General features: G+C 42.2%; 1 protein-coding gene across 7 annotated transcripts in view; it reads left to right on the plus strand.

Annotated features, from left to right (window-relative positions):
- RAPGEF6 (Rap guanine nucleotide exchange factor 6) overlaps window positions 1-14,016 on the plus strand; it is a 132,908-nt gene that overhangs the window by 58,216 nt on the left and 60,676 nt on the right. The window contains exon 1 of one of the 7 annotated variants that reach the window (XM_037396733.1): window positions 7,621-7,631. The exons of the other annotated variants lie outside the window; for them this stretch is intronic. The gene's annotated coding sequence lies outside the window, so the exon portion shown is untranslated. Of the gene's footprint in view, window positions 1-7,620; window positions 7,632-14,016 lie in introns of those variants that run through there. 7 annotated transcript variants of the gene reach the window in all.

The following is a 14,016-nucleotide window of genomic DNA, read 5'->3' on the forward strand; positions in this document are numbered from 1 at the left end:
AGATCTTTCGGTAGGATTTTTCTGCAGCCTGTTAGTAAGCGCTACCATGGAAAGCGATGTATGTAAGGATGCGGTTGCACCACGTAATGTCACCCTGAAGGGGAATGGGAGCTCGTGGTGCTGCTTTCCCTGCCTCCGCTTCCGAAAAGGGTCAGGATGAGGGTGGAGAGTTGTATTTTTTTTCTTTTTCTCCTTTAAACAGGAATTCCTGACAAGCCCTGATGAGGGGCTAACCTCACCACGGAAGTACAATGATTAATTTATGATGCTTAAGTTAAATGGCGGGGAGAAATCAGAGAAGCATGCCAGTGACACTGAACCAAGCGAGCTGTGCTGGCGTAGCAGGGGCTGCATCTAGCTCACACTGCAGCTGGCTCTGCGTGCTGCACCCCGTGCTCCCCATCGCCTGCCTTTCCAAAAAGATTTAAAGTACTCCAATATATTGAAATAACTTCTTGATGCAGGTGCCCTTACTGCTAAAATATTTCTGCGTTATGCTGCTGTGCTTGGCAATTCCCACTTGCAAAACTGTGTTAAAATGAATTATTTTGGTCTGAAACGTCTTTGCCCGGGTGGGTGCAGTGACGGATTGCTTTCCAAGCAGCTGGTCTCCTTCCCCAGCCCCCACCGTGGGCTCCGAGTCAGGATGCTACCTTAATTTGCTCCCCCCATTTTGAGTACAGCAGCTAAGGTACCCGCTCATAGCTGAGCACTATTGCAGGGGGATGTGGCAGGGGACAGCGTGCCAGCAGCCACCTGGGTCTGAGGACAAAAGGACAGAAGTCTGCAAGCCCAGCCCTCAGACCCAGGCCCCGCGGCTCGATGGCACGCCGGCGGCTTCTGCCTTCTCAGCCAGTGCCATGATGGCTTTGAGATCAGCCTCGTCCTCCCCGCCGGCGCTGCACAATGGGCTTTTCTTTCCCTGACTGATCAGGAAAAAGTAGTGCTGCTTGACGGGTACCTTCTGCTGCCAGCTGCGAGTGCTCTCTGCCCCTGCAGAACTTCGATTTGTGGTGTCCTTAAACAAGAGAAGACTCTAATCCTGCTTAACTGTACGTGCATTTAAATTATGAAAGGCCTTACTAGCCTTTTAAAAACATCCCATTTTTCAGTGACTTACTCTTGTTAGGCAATTAGAACATGCAGATTTATTTAACAGTTGGGAGGATTCAGATAGCAGTATGGGAGGATAAAGGGAATGATGCATAGAGATGTATGGAGTGGCATTTCAAGCATGGTAAGAAATCAGTGCTAAGAAACAAAGACCACCTTTAATTCAGAGGCTGAAAACTGAAGGGTTTTTTCCTTAAGATTCTCTGAAAACTTCAAACGTGGCTTAAAATGAGACTGGCGATTTACTGTTTGTGATTCTGCCTGGTGCTGCAGTTCTTCAGGTATTTTGATTGTGATCACTGTGGAGCAGCCTTTGTATTGGATTTTTTTTTTCTTCCCATCTCAGAGTTGCTCTAGTTTTGAGATTTTTTTTTTTTTTTTTTTTTTTTTGGTTAAACAAACGATTTATAAAAACTTACAGCCTTGCACTGCAGGGAGCTGGGGCTGCAGAAATGTGTATTTAAAAAAAAAAAGAAGAAAGAAAAGGAAAAAAAACCCCACAAACCCCAAACAGAAATGAGTGGGGGGGGTTGCCCCAGAAGCTGGGGTGTGGAACTAGGTCAGGTTTTCCCCCCCGCTCGGGGCGGCGCGGGCTGGCAGGGCTACGCAGAGCTGGCTGCAGCCCCCCGGGACCACCGCCGCGCTCATTGGCAGGGCGGCAGGGGGATGATGTCATCTTCACTTAAAGGCAAAACTAGAAGGAAATAGAATTTTGTTCCCATTATTGAGCTCGTGTTTACAGTAGCTGTAAAATATGGCATCCGTGCCAAAATCTGTAGTGGATTGGATTTCATGCACAATGCAGCGAGTTTAAAATGCAGTTGGGAGATGAATATCTGCCCCCTTAGCCGAGGGATGGAGTTTGTGCGCTATCGGCGTGCGTGCAGGCAGGGAGAGGTTTCCTTTAGCTGGGTGGGTTTTCTTTTCTCCTTGATGTAAATTGTGGTGGTGATAACTATAATACAGGTAACGCTGCATAAAAGTATTCAGATGCTCGTTGCTGCTGAAGATTTATCAGTATGGCATCATATTTGATATTTAAGATGCTTCTGAATGCAATTTTGTAAATTATTAGAAAAGATGTGGTACAGTCATGTAAGGTGAAGCTGACATATCTAGCCTATTGTTTAGTATTGAAGAAACAGTAAAAGAAACAGCTGTTTGTATGCGTGGTGTAGTGCATTTTAAAAAACGAAAGTAATTACTTAAAATTCTTTCCGCTTTTAAAAATCAAATCAACTTTGTTTGCAAATTTTGCAAGTGCAGGAATGAAGTTCTGACTTTCCTTTACATTTAATACAAATTAAACCCAGTAATGTTTATGAAGCCTTGTTCCATCTATTATTTTTGTTGTCTGAGGGAGATTAGATAAATTCAGACATCAATACCAATTGTATTTTTTTCCTTCTAGGACAGTTTTGGAAGGTGCTAGGGGAAGGGGTTTTTTCTTAGTTAAGGTGCAGCTCCTATCATAACTTGGGTTATATGCTCGGAAGAATTCGACTTCTGGATGACTGCTGCAAAGAGCCGTTGGTTTGAGATGGGGTGGGGTGCTGTTGATGTAACTTGGCTTTCAAAATGTGAGAATCTTCTTCCACGTGCACCTTGGCAAGCAGATGAAAAAGAGCTTTCTGTGGATTGTCTCAAACCACCTGATCAAGTATTCAAGAATAAGCAAAGAAACAACAGAAAAAAGGGATTTTTTTGGCTCTTACTGTTCTAACTGTGTCTGCCACCAGACCACTCTTGGAAGCTCCTCTTCCCTATGGGAGGTATGGCCATCAAGGGCTAGTTTTATTTTGGAGAATTACCCTCGAGTCTGAAGCAAAGTGGGAATAATGAGATACAAAGTAAGGAGATTTCTTTCCAAAGAGAGGACGATAGAAACAGTCAGTGCCCCTTCTTGCAGGTGAAGTAAATAATCCAGAGTACTAAATACTGGCTGTAACAGAGCCAGCACCCTCTGCCCTGTCCCTTTCTCTTCTGTGCTTTCCTCCCTTCTTGCATGGTAGCAGAAGTCATTCGCCTTCTAGGAATTGAAAGCATCGCGGCAGTCCCAGCTCAAAGGTGGGGGATCTCGTAGGTGCTTCCTCAGAGCAGCTCACCAGCAGGCTGGGCTGCCATCCAAGATACTGTGCTGCTTGCAAATATTTCAGTTTTTAGCTGCAAAAAGAAATTATAAAACTAAATTGGCTACTGCAGATTTAAGGCAGTTCTTGTTAGAAACAGAATTGGGCTTGGGGGGGGTGGTGGGGGGAGAACCACCCACCAAAACTTTCAGCATGGTTTCAAAACCGTTAAAATTATGAGAATTATAAACACCCCCTTTCAGTAAGAAATTTACTTCTCATTCTAGACAGAAATCTTCTAATGAATGTGTAGGATGAGAAAAATGTTGAGGCTTCTATGTGACATACATACATAAAAGCAGAAATTACTTTATTGTGAACTGGTTATGGGTGTATCTGTGCATGCATGTGAATGTCTGCAGATATTTATTTTACTTATTTCTAAATTTGGATGCAAAGATTAGAAATAGTCCACCTAAATGCTGTTGAAAGTGTTAATAAATGTATGAGATTGTTTTGGGTTTTTTTAATGATTTAGCAAAAGAAAAATATTCAGTGTTACAGTAGCTGCATTAATAGATCATAAAATGATATAAAACATAATGTGGAGCAGGGGTGTTTTGCTGAGCAGTAGTTGTACTGATATGTGTGTTTATATTAGGTCAATAAAGATGCTCTGTTGGCTGCATCTGCAGATACAGTAGCCAATTGATCTAATGCAGTTTCTAAAGGCTTTCTATACAGGTGATGTCATCCTTTTAGCTCGGTTCCCCTCCCACTCTCTTTCCTCCTTATTAGATATTTCATCTTGCTGCGGAGCATCCAATCGATGGGAGCTTCTCCTGAGGGAGCTGCTGAGAAGCAAGCAAAGATAGTAGGAATTAGGACTCCAGCAGTCAGTCTTGCTGTAGCCATGGACGTACTGTTTTGTTGTGCATTACAGAAATGTTTTAATTGGAAAAGCTAGGCGTGGATTAACTGTGGTATCTGGCTGATGCATTAGAATACTAAGCAACACTGCAGAGTTGTAAACTGCATTAAAAAAAGGAGGGGGGGGGTGTCAAAAGAGAAGAAGGTTTGTATTGCAGAGGCTTTTGATACATTCCACAGTACAAACCTGTTAGAGCATATATCCTGGAGCTACAACCCGGACACTAATTCAATTTTTGCAGTTATGATGGACCAGAGTATAAAGAAGAAACTTTAATATCCAGAGTGTGGGATTCCTGAATCGCCTAAGACTCTGAAGAACCTTTGCAAAATTTCGTCTACAATATGAATGTGAAGTTTTCGAAAAGTGGACCTGAAGATGAGCCACTTGTAAATGCATTTTAGTGAAGAGAAAAAAGGAATTTGAAGAATTCATATCTCACCTTTTAATGTATTGTTGCTTTAACCTGCAGTTCTAATCCATTTCCAGAATTCAATTTTAGCAGCACTTTTTGGGTGCACGCCTCTTGCCTGGGGGAATGTATGGATATTTGTATTTGAAAAGCTAGGAAACATTTTGATTTGAATTTATGTGCTTGTTAAAACTGGAACATTTTTATAGGAATTGCTGCTGCTGCTAACTCACTGCAATACTGAAAACTACTCAGATATAGTGGAAGCTGTAATCGAATTCAGTGTGAAATTCAAGCCTGAGAAGTTGCATACATGTACATTTGCTGCTTTGGTTTATGATTTTGAAAGAGAATCCAGAAGGGATTTTGCTCACTATTTTTCTTCTGTGGCTTTTATTTGAGAAAGGAAACTTTTCGCCCCCAGCCTAGAAATGGCTTTTCTTGTTCGGTGTTATGCCAACTGCCTGCAACCGTGGGCCTCCAAAGTAAGTAAGATTTTGTCTGTGCTGCATTTCTCTGACATGTATTGACAACCGTGGTGCTATTTGAATGTTCACTTCTCCTCCGAGCGGCACTCAGGGTTTGAGATGCTGGACTCCTGGCTGTGCATGGACTGTTCTTGTAGAATTGTTTCTAAACAGGAAGGGGGGACATTGAAATCTTGGAATTGTCTTATATACAAATAGCTTACAAATTAACAGGCAGTATAAAAAATGCTGTTTGCTTATGAAATGTGTAAAGCTTGCTTTTTAGCCTGTGAATATGAAGTAAGTTATTATCCAAATGTAACATTTTTATGAGTGCATATTTTGCTAACTTGAAAATATTGGTATGCAAACACACGGATGTTCTAATTTTCAAGCTGTATGAAGCTGTGCTGCTTGTTTCCTTTGTGCAGCATTGTGAATTTGGTTAATTATTTAGCTGAACTATGTAATTACAATTAGCTTTAAAGGACACAATTTATTTTGTGTGTCTGAAGATGCAGTATTTCTGTGAAACTGGGGAGGAAAGGGTGTTTCTTTTAAAGGGGGTAATGAAATCTAGAACATTCAAGCAAACCTACCTATTGAGGTAAAAGCCTTTAAAGAAATTTAAAAATACACTATTTGTCAGGCTTTTACTATTTGGTATGCTCAGTCAGAACATTAGCGGAGTTGCCGATATTTTATTAATGCTACGGCCAAGAAGTAGTCGCCTAAGACATGGGAATGGCTTTATAAACCTGAGGCCAGGCATATATTAATTACTATTTATCACGATTTTGTATTTATATTGTAGTCATACAGGCTGGATAAAGATTGTGCAACTTTCTTGCACGTGAGAGCTGGCAGGGTTTGAAGGCAGCAGGCAAAACGCTTGTGCTCTTGACATAGTGAGACACAGCGCTGACTTTGGAGCAAGAAATTTGCTCTTGACTCCGGTCCCAAAAAGTTTAGTGTCTAAGTGACGTGAGGGTGTGGGGTGGCACAAGGGAGACGCGCAGCGGGGTGCATGGGGTCCCTGTGCAGGGTTTTCCCTGTTTGGTTTTTGTCTGATACACTGCGAGTTCCATTTACATTTTATGGGGGCGAAAGTGCTGGGCTTCAGGGCTTCTGTATGCAGCTGCCAAACTCAACGTGTGAATAAGCGGATGCACGTGGGGCTGAATTCTGGCTGTTTCGTGTGTGCTGAGCCCACCGCATCGTCAGGTGGAGCGGAGCTGCGGGTTCTCGTTGCCTTGGAGGGACGACGGGCGCCGTGTGCTCAGCCAGGTGATCGTGGCTCCTTGCCTCGGTGTTCCTATGGCTGACGCTGGCCTCTTGGTATCGTCATCCGTGTCTTGAGTATACATGTAGACTCTTTATCTGTCTTCCCTTCCTACTCAGCAGCCATGGAATACGAAAGGATGAGTTTGCTTAATGCGGTCTTACCTGTGCCACCCTTGTTAAGGAGGTCTGAATGTGCAATATTGCTTTAAAAAAATGGGAATGCTTAGTCACGTTGGTGCTTCAGCTGAGATTGCACTTTCTGTAGAGTTTGGGCCAAAGTGAGAAACCGCAAACAAGAAACCCTGTACTCAAGTAAGGCTTCAGTGTGGGTAAAATAATAATAATGTTAAAAAAATTGTAAAAGTTTTTGGTCTCCTGTGTCAGCTCTGTGGACCATACCCAGCGGATTGCTGCCATACCAGTCAAGCCATTTAATCACTCATTTACTATTCATAAATGAAATGGTATAAAATGTTGGGGAAGAGGAGGCTTCTTTTTTTCTTTCTTTTCTAAGTCTAATGAAAACAGATTAACTGGTTTTGCATTCCAATCCATAGCTAAAAAAATCCATCTTCATTTTTTAAACAACAAAAAGAAAAGCACCTGTATTCCTCTTCTGCAAAACCCTGCTAAGTCCCCGAAAAAGCCTGCAAGCCCCCCCCAGACCTTTAAACTGGTCTGTTCATAGTCTTCTGCAGCTCTGAAGGGAAATGTGCATGGGACTGAACACGCTGATGAGGTGAATTATATCAGAGTTTGTTCCATTTTGGTTTTATCTGAGCTTTGTGCCACAAATCTGTTTCTAGGACAGGTGTGTTAGAATAATTCATATTATAGCAACATAACTGAGGTCGGAATTTTAAATATGCAGGTTTATAACTTTTAACTAGAAAATTTCAAGTATTTTACGGTCCTAGTTTCAAAACAGTATCATTTCTTGCTGTAAAGCAGCGAACGTCTGATTCTTCACTTGCGTTCTCAGTGATTAAGTTACAAATTTTAGATTATGTAGATATCTGTCCCAGAATTTATTTACTTAAGTTGCTTTTAAACTGGTATTGGACAATATTCTGAAAATGGGCTGTTGACTCAGTTGTAATTATAGCTGTCATGAACGTGACAGTGTAATGGTACATCTGTTTAATCAGAGTGAGATGAAGTCATATTTCATATGACTAATCAGAAAGGTAAGCTTTCGTGAAGGTATGTAAAGGAGAATACTTCTGAGGGCTAACCTTAACCGAAGGAGGTTAGCTTGTGTGCCTGTGGGGTGGCTGGCAGGAGAAGCCAGTTTTAGGAGCTCTGCCACTGCCCGGAAGGTACTTGGAGCGTAAGGAGCATCTGCAGCAGTTAGCGTTGCTCACCCCCCTCATCTCACAGAGACTCTATTGCTTTTTGGCTTCTGAAAGCAAGAGGGACGGAGCAGAGTTCTGTAGAGTCATCAGTGTAATCTTGTTTTCTGCATAGAGCTGCTGAAAGGAGGATAAACTGGGGGAGAGAATGGTGCTTTTCTGCAGCACACCGTTCTCAGCCCTTCCGTGCAGGCTTGTAGAGGTCAGTGGTGTTTCTCAAGACTATGCTGACGCTTGGGAAGGCATCCAAGAGAGATCACCATCTCCTCTGCAGGGAGATGACGATTGTTCCTCTGTCAGCTGTCAGAGGTACTGGAGGTACCAGTACCGGGGCAGGACTGCACATCATAAATGGTCTCTGCCCCATGGACCGTACACTCTTGGAATGGTAGGCTGTGGCAGATGAGATAATAGACGTAGGCATCCTTAAGCCGACAAGGTTTGTATGATAAGCAATGAGGAGTGTGGCCAGCAGCAATCAAAGCAGTCCCAGCTGTCAAGCTACTGTGACTTTGGAGGAAGATGAAGGAAGGTTGTGGGCTTTGCCTTGGTCCTGTGGAGACCTGTTTCCACAGACTGCTTGTATGTGTGAGGACAAGAGACGTTCAACTTACATTAAACAAAATTCCTCTGATACCAATGCAAAATTTTAAAGCAAAAAAAAAAAAACCATTCAAGTGTATCTCAGCAAGATTCTGATCATCTTTGTAATTCTGATTGTAACTTTCTTGGCGTCTGTTAAATTGTCTGTAATGCACTTTGGTATTAGACTCTTAAACATAGATGTGTTACAAAGTCATTATGAAAGAGAGCTCTAAACTTAACGATTTAGATGTATACAGTTCTCCTGTAATAGAAATTTTATGCACATCCCAACAGTTTTCCAAGCCTAGAATGCGTACAGAGTTACCCCGTTTGTGTAGCGGGAGGGTCTGATGAGGAAAATATGGAGTGATTGGATAATGTATCTATAGAGGATATTTAAAAAGGGATGCTTTTTGAGATAATGTGCTTTTTATAGAAAATAGGGGATTTTGAATTAACATCTAAGCTTCTAAAATGTTTTTTCCTGAAGGAAAACAGTTTCATTCAAGATCCCAGGTGCGTGTTAAACTTAAGAGAAAAATTACCGTCTACTGTCATAAGTTTCTGTGTTGTTCTTCTCTTTCTGCTCTTCAGACAAAATCTAATAACCCAAAGTAGAACAAGATACATTTGCCCTGTAAAAGTTTGTATCTGGGTTAGAGCAGAAGAAGACTTGGAAACATTTTTCAGTCCCATTCCTGTTTCTGCTGTTGTCTGACAGAGATGTGACGCAAGTTTTAGTTTGCGTAGCTAAAGTCAGTGTAACATCGTCTCCCAGTTCCAAAGGGCATCGATTTGATCTCCAAGATCTTGTGTTGAAATCCTCATGCGATTGAAGATTATTTTCAGCTCCTCAGAAGAAAACCAGAGCTTGGATAGGGTGTCCTTGATTTGATTTGATGTCATCCTTATCTTTGCTAATGCAATACTTAAATGCAAAGTAGCCCTGGTAGTATGAATTTTAAATGTTTTCAGAGCAAATAGAGTAACTGATCCTTCACTTTTTTTTCAGTCACGTTTGAAACGTCTTTTGCTTCCTCTTGGCCTTGCCTCTCCCTCCATCTTTCTGTCTGTGCCTGTAGCTTCCAGCCCAAGTTTCAGTGTTGCAGAGCACCCTGTCGTCACTGGGAGCAGGACCTGTGGGTGCTTGTCACTGGAGCGTATGAGTATGTGTGCAGGCGGTAGTCCTGCGAGCTCCTTTCTTCTAGCTCCTGATGGTTCTCTTCCCTCTGTGCACTCTGGTTGGCATGCTTTAGCCCTCTCTTGAGGTTTTGGAGTTTCAGCCAGCTCCTCAGAGTATTTACGGTCTCTGCTATTCCATATTTTATGATCTTTTTCCCCTCCATCCCCTGCACAGAAGGATTGCCTTGTTTCTTCATCTTAATTGATTTGTGGGAGCACAGGCTCTCGGTTCCTGGGTGCTCTGATCCCTGAGCACTGGTGAGTGAGTGCTTGGCCTGATGAGCGATGATTTTCCTTACACTTGGTTAAAAGTTCAACTCTTGTTTTCTGTAGTAACTTGCAGAATACTTTATATACGAATTTTTAAAAGCACTTTTTGCTTGATAGTTGAGTAAGATAAAAATGGTTTAATATGAGCCATGTGGCCATTTACTGTAGAAAGCTTGGTTTTTCTTGTAATCCAGTATGTAATATGTTAAAGTTAAATGCAAGTACACATTGTACTACTTTTCAACAGAAAAAGCCTTTTCCTGAAGTATTGTTTTTATCGGAAATTGGCTCTTAATATGCAAATAAACACCTATCTGTTCATTTATTTCCTCTTAGACTTTGTTTGTTTTAAACTTGCTTTGTTAGAATTCTGCCTACAGCTACAGCATAGTCCGGGACCACCCTGTTTTGCTCCTCTCACTTCCACGAATGCATGTCTTCATGAATACAGAAAGAAAATGTAGATGGAAGATTGGTGCTCCTTTTGGTTTTTTGGCATATACAGGATCCAAGGACCTCATTACACAGCTCTTAGCTGAGAGGTAATATGTTGCCGAGTGTTGCTTGCAGAATTGGCATGCTCGTGCTGTGTTCCATGCATCTTCACAGCCTGGGTAGGTGCGCCCCTGGAGCTGACTGTCACTTGCATGTCATTGCAGTGAAGTGAGGTTGTAGCAGCCTGAGGATGTGTGAAGAGGGACCATCATCACCACTGTATTTTGCCAATCAGTGTATGTAAGAGTTTATAAATTATTCAGCTGAGATGAAACTCAATGTAGATTTGGAATTTCACGTGCCCTGCAGTATTGTCTCGGGATGAGAGCTCCCCAAATGCCGGGCTGCTGTCACCTGTGTGGCTGCTGGAGTTTTAATGACTTGTGAAACTTCAGCTCCTTACAGAACTCATAGCTGCTCTCACAGTTTGTTTTCTACTGTAATTATTTAGACAAGGCTCTCTTTAGTCTTGTAATATATTAGTTTTCAGTGGCAAGAACAAACAGTAGAATCTAAACTCTGGCACTGAACATAAGTCTTTTGCTGTTACGTTTTCATAATAACAAAACACGATTCTTGAAATCTTAAAAATCTTACACTGTGAATGGACCAGAGAAGAGTTGGACCTGTATTAGCTGATGGTTGTGAAAAATGTAACTTATGTTTACATGTTGGATTTTTCCAGTACTGTGAAACTCCCATCAATACTGGTACATCTTTTTCACAGGTGAATTTTCACAGCTGAAGTCCCCACTTCTCCAAAGCTGACATATTTGCGTGTCAGACGCTTAGCATTATCGTGAGTTAAGGCATAGCAGTAATCTATAATTTAGACATATGAAAACCAAATTAAAATTGCATTACATGTGTGGTTTAAGGCAACACCAGAATTTAGTTTGAAAGTCTGTCCTCATGTCACCTTATTGTAACTAAGGAAACGTAATACTTCAGAGGATATTTTCTACGCACTGTAGGAGCCATATAGACCAAGGAGCTCTTGGCTGCCAGAGGCTTAGAACAGCCCCTAGGGATTTTTAATTTTTAGATGGTTATTTGTTGTTGTTGGGGTTTTTTTTGGTGTTTGGTTGTTTTGTGTGTTTGTGTTTTTTTTATTTGGTTGTTTTTGTGTTGTGTGGTGTTTTGAGGTTTTTTTTGTTTTTAAGCCTGGGATTATCTTAGGAAGGCTACGAAGATAGTTTTGGGGACACTGAGGCTGTTGTGAACAGTATCAACTTGGCCCTTCTTTCTTTGAGTATCACATCTGTCATACTAATAACTGGAGTACGTATCTACTGTAGCTAATGAATTGAAACAAGTTTTGAAATGCATATTGTCAGCAAGGCCTTCCTTTATATGTTTTAAAAAAAAAATGATCTGAAGTTTGTATAGTTGGATAGGCACCGTTTTTCTTTGCATCATCTTATTGGAGGTTGCAGGATTTCATCTGAACCTGTTGGGGAAAATACTTGAACCATGAATTGGCCTTAAAAACAAACAAACAAAAGACATCATCGCTGCTCTTTTAAAATCTGAAGAAATCTTTTTCTGTGCCACTGGTGCAACATCTGTGGTCTTTAAGGAGGAACTGTTTTTGTTTGCATTAAGTTAGTTGAGGACTGATGTCAGCATAGGTAATTCAGCTGGGCTCATCTTACCCTCTCTGTGGATATGTAAGTGGCCTCTTTCTGTATCTCAGAGGAGCAACTTTCTCCTCTCCCATTAACACAACTCTAAGTGTATTTTAAGTATTTTTAAACTGGAGGAAAATTGTAGCTCGTATGTAAAAGGTGAACATAAACCAGAGTTAATGTATATGAATCTGTGGGAAAAAGGCTAGTGAAAATTCTGCAAAATAACTTCAGAGAGCTCCAGTTGTTTTTGGTGGTTTCTTACGATTTTACCAGCAGGGTATATGAGGTGATTAAAATAATTTACTTACTGATGCCAAGAAAAAACATCTGAGAGGGTTGTTTTTTCTTCTTTTTTTGGTAGATTGAATGAATGGGACGAATGAGAGCAAAAAGAGGGATACAGAAAGGTTTGCTTGGTGAGAGACTGACTGCATGTCAGTGGGAGTAAGTGTCGCTGCTCTTGTTTCAGTAGGTTGTAGAAAGAAAAAAAACAAACCCCTTTGTTAATTCTGTCTTGTGAAAATGAACAAACTGAAGCTGGAATTGCAGGCCCATAGTGAGACCATCAAGACAGCTGGCAAATAAGATGCTGGAACGCAGAGTTTGCTCAAGCTGGAGGCTAAGTGCAACAGCCCTGCCTGTAAAGCTAGCAAGGGGTCTGGCAGCGAGCTGCTGAAGTGCGGTGCTGAGCAGAAATCCAAAATGTGCTGCTGAGCTGCGCAGGGTTCGTCAGCTGCTTCTTGACAGTTGATACAGATCACAGAATCGCCAGTTCTTGGGAGCTTTTTTCCTGCATACAGCCTTTCTAACACGTATTTGACCAAGAAGTATTTAAACTCATGGGGTATGGGTTGCGACAGCTGTAGTGCCGGAGGAGGGCAGGGTGCCTGGAAGCGGAGCCGGTGCTGTCCTGCGCAGGTTGGCGGTGTAGGGCATGCTCCAGAGGGCCGGGGCTGCTGATGGTGTTGTGCGTTAGGTGCTCGCCAGCCCCCCAAGTTAAGGTGTTCGTGAATGAGCCATGTAGGAAACCTGTCGTGCCCTCCAGCTCCTCAGACAGAGTTTTCCTCTGCTGTGGCAGGGGTCTGGTTTACGGGAGATCATGGGGGTATCGGAGATGCTTGCAGGGTTGCAAAGTCACGAGGAAACCTCCCAGCAGGGCTGCCGGAAACCAAGAAGATCCTGAGACTGGAAGCACAAATGGGAACTGAAAGGAAGACATTTGGGCAGAACTAATTCATTCTAATATTAACTGTATGACAGGTGTTGAATCAAGGGCATCAAAGAGCAAGTGGCATGTGAAGGGAATGGAAGGATGTAGTCGGTGAGAGGGGGAGGTGGGTGCTGGCGCAGGATTCCTAGGGCTGTGGTGTCTCTTGTTCAGCTCTTTGATCAAGTGGTCTTTTTAGTTTGGCTGTTTTGTTGAATTTGATTTTTAAAACTGAAGGCAAACAAGTTGTGTTTTTTTTTTTTATTTTTTTTACTGACTGTAACAGTCTAGACTTTCTGTATCTGAGAAAGGAAAATCGCTGCCCTTAAACTGCTTGGGTGCAAAGGAGGCTGAGCAGGAGCGTTTCCAAAGCTCAGAGCTTAGCGAGTGCAATAGCAGTTAATGCTGCAAGGTTGTGTTAATGGGTTCCAGCTTAAAACAGTGAAAACTTAACGGAAAACCTCAAACAATAAACAAAATAATAAATATATGTGCCTTAAAATTGGGATTGTTGGGCTTGGAGGAGTTTGAGAGCTGGGTTTAGTGGTGAGCTGGTTGGGTCGGTGTAGCAGTGCATGTGTTGTACACAGCAGATGTAGGTGTGCACCACCACTGTGGGGGTGTGCCACGCTTCTCCTCGGGTCTTTCAGGGGAGTACACCCCTGGGTTGTTTTTGAACTTTACTCTTGCTGGCAACATTTCAAGGAACTTCAGAAAAGCAAATAAAGAAGGAGGTTACTGACAATCTGTAAAACCAAGGACAGAAAAGTTGCTTACACAGCCTATAAAAGGACAGGCTGTTCCCTTGGAGGTTGATGCTTCTGCTGTGTCCAGACTAGATCGATCGGTTGTAAACATCCATACGGGGACCTAGCTGGGGAAAAGCAAGGAGTATCAAAAAAAAGAACTGAACAAAACTTTTGCTTCCTTATTGCCCATTTTCTTTCCATTAATTTGAATTTATAATGGACATTGTACACCAGGAGAATGATGCAGACTGTGCTTCCTTTAGTACTTC

The sequence above is a fragment of the Falco rusticolus genome, chromosome 8 (assembly GCF_015220075.1).
Source record: "Falco rusticolus isolate bFalRus1 chromosome 8, bFalRus1.pri, whole genome shotgun sequence".
In the NCBI taxonomy this organism is placed as follows: Eukaryota; Metazoa; Chordata; class Aves; order Falconiformes; family Falconidae; genus Falco; species Falco rusticolus.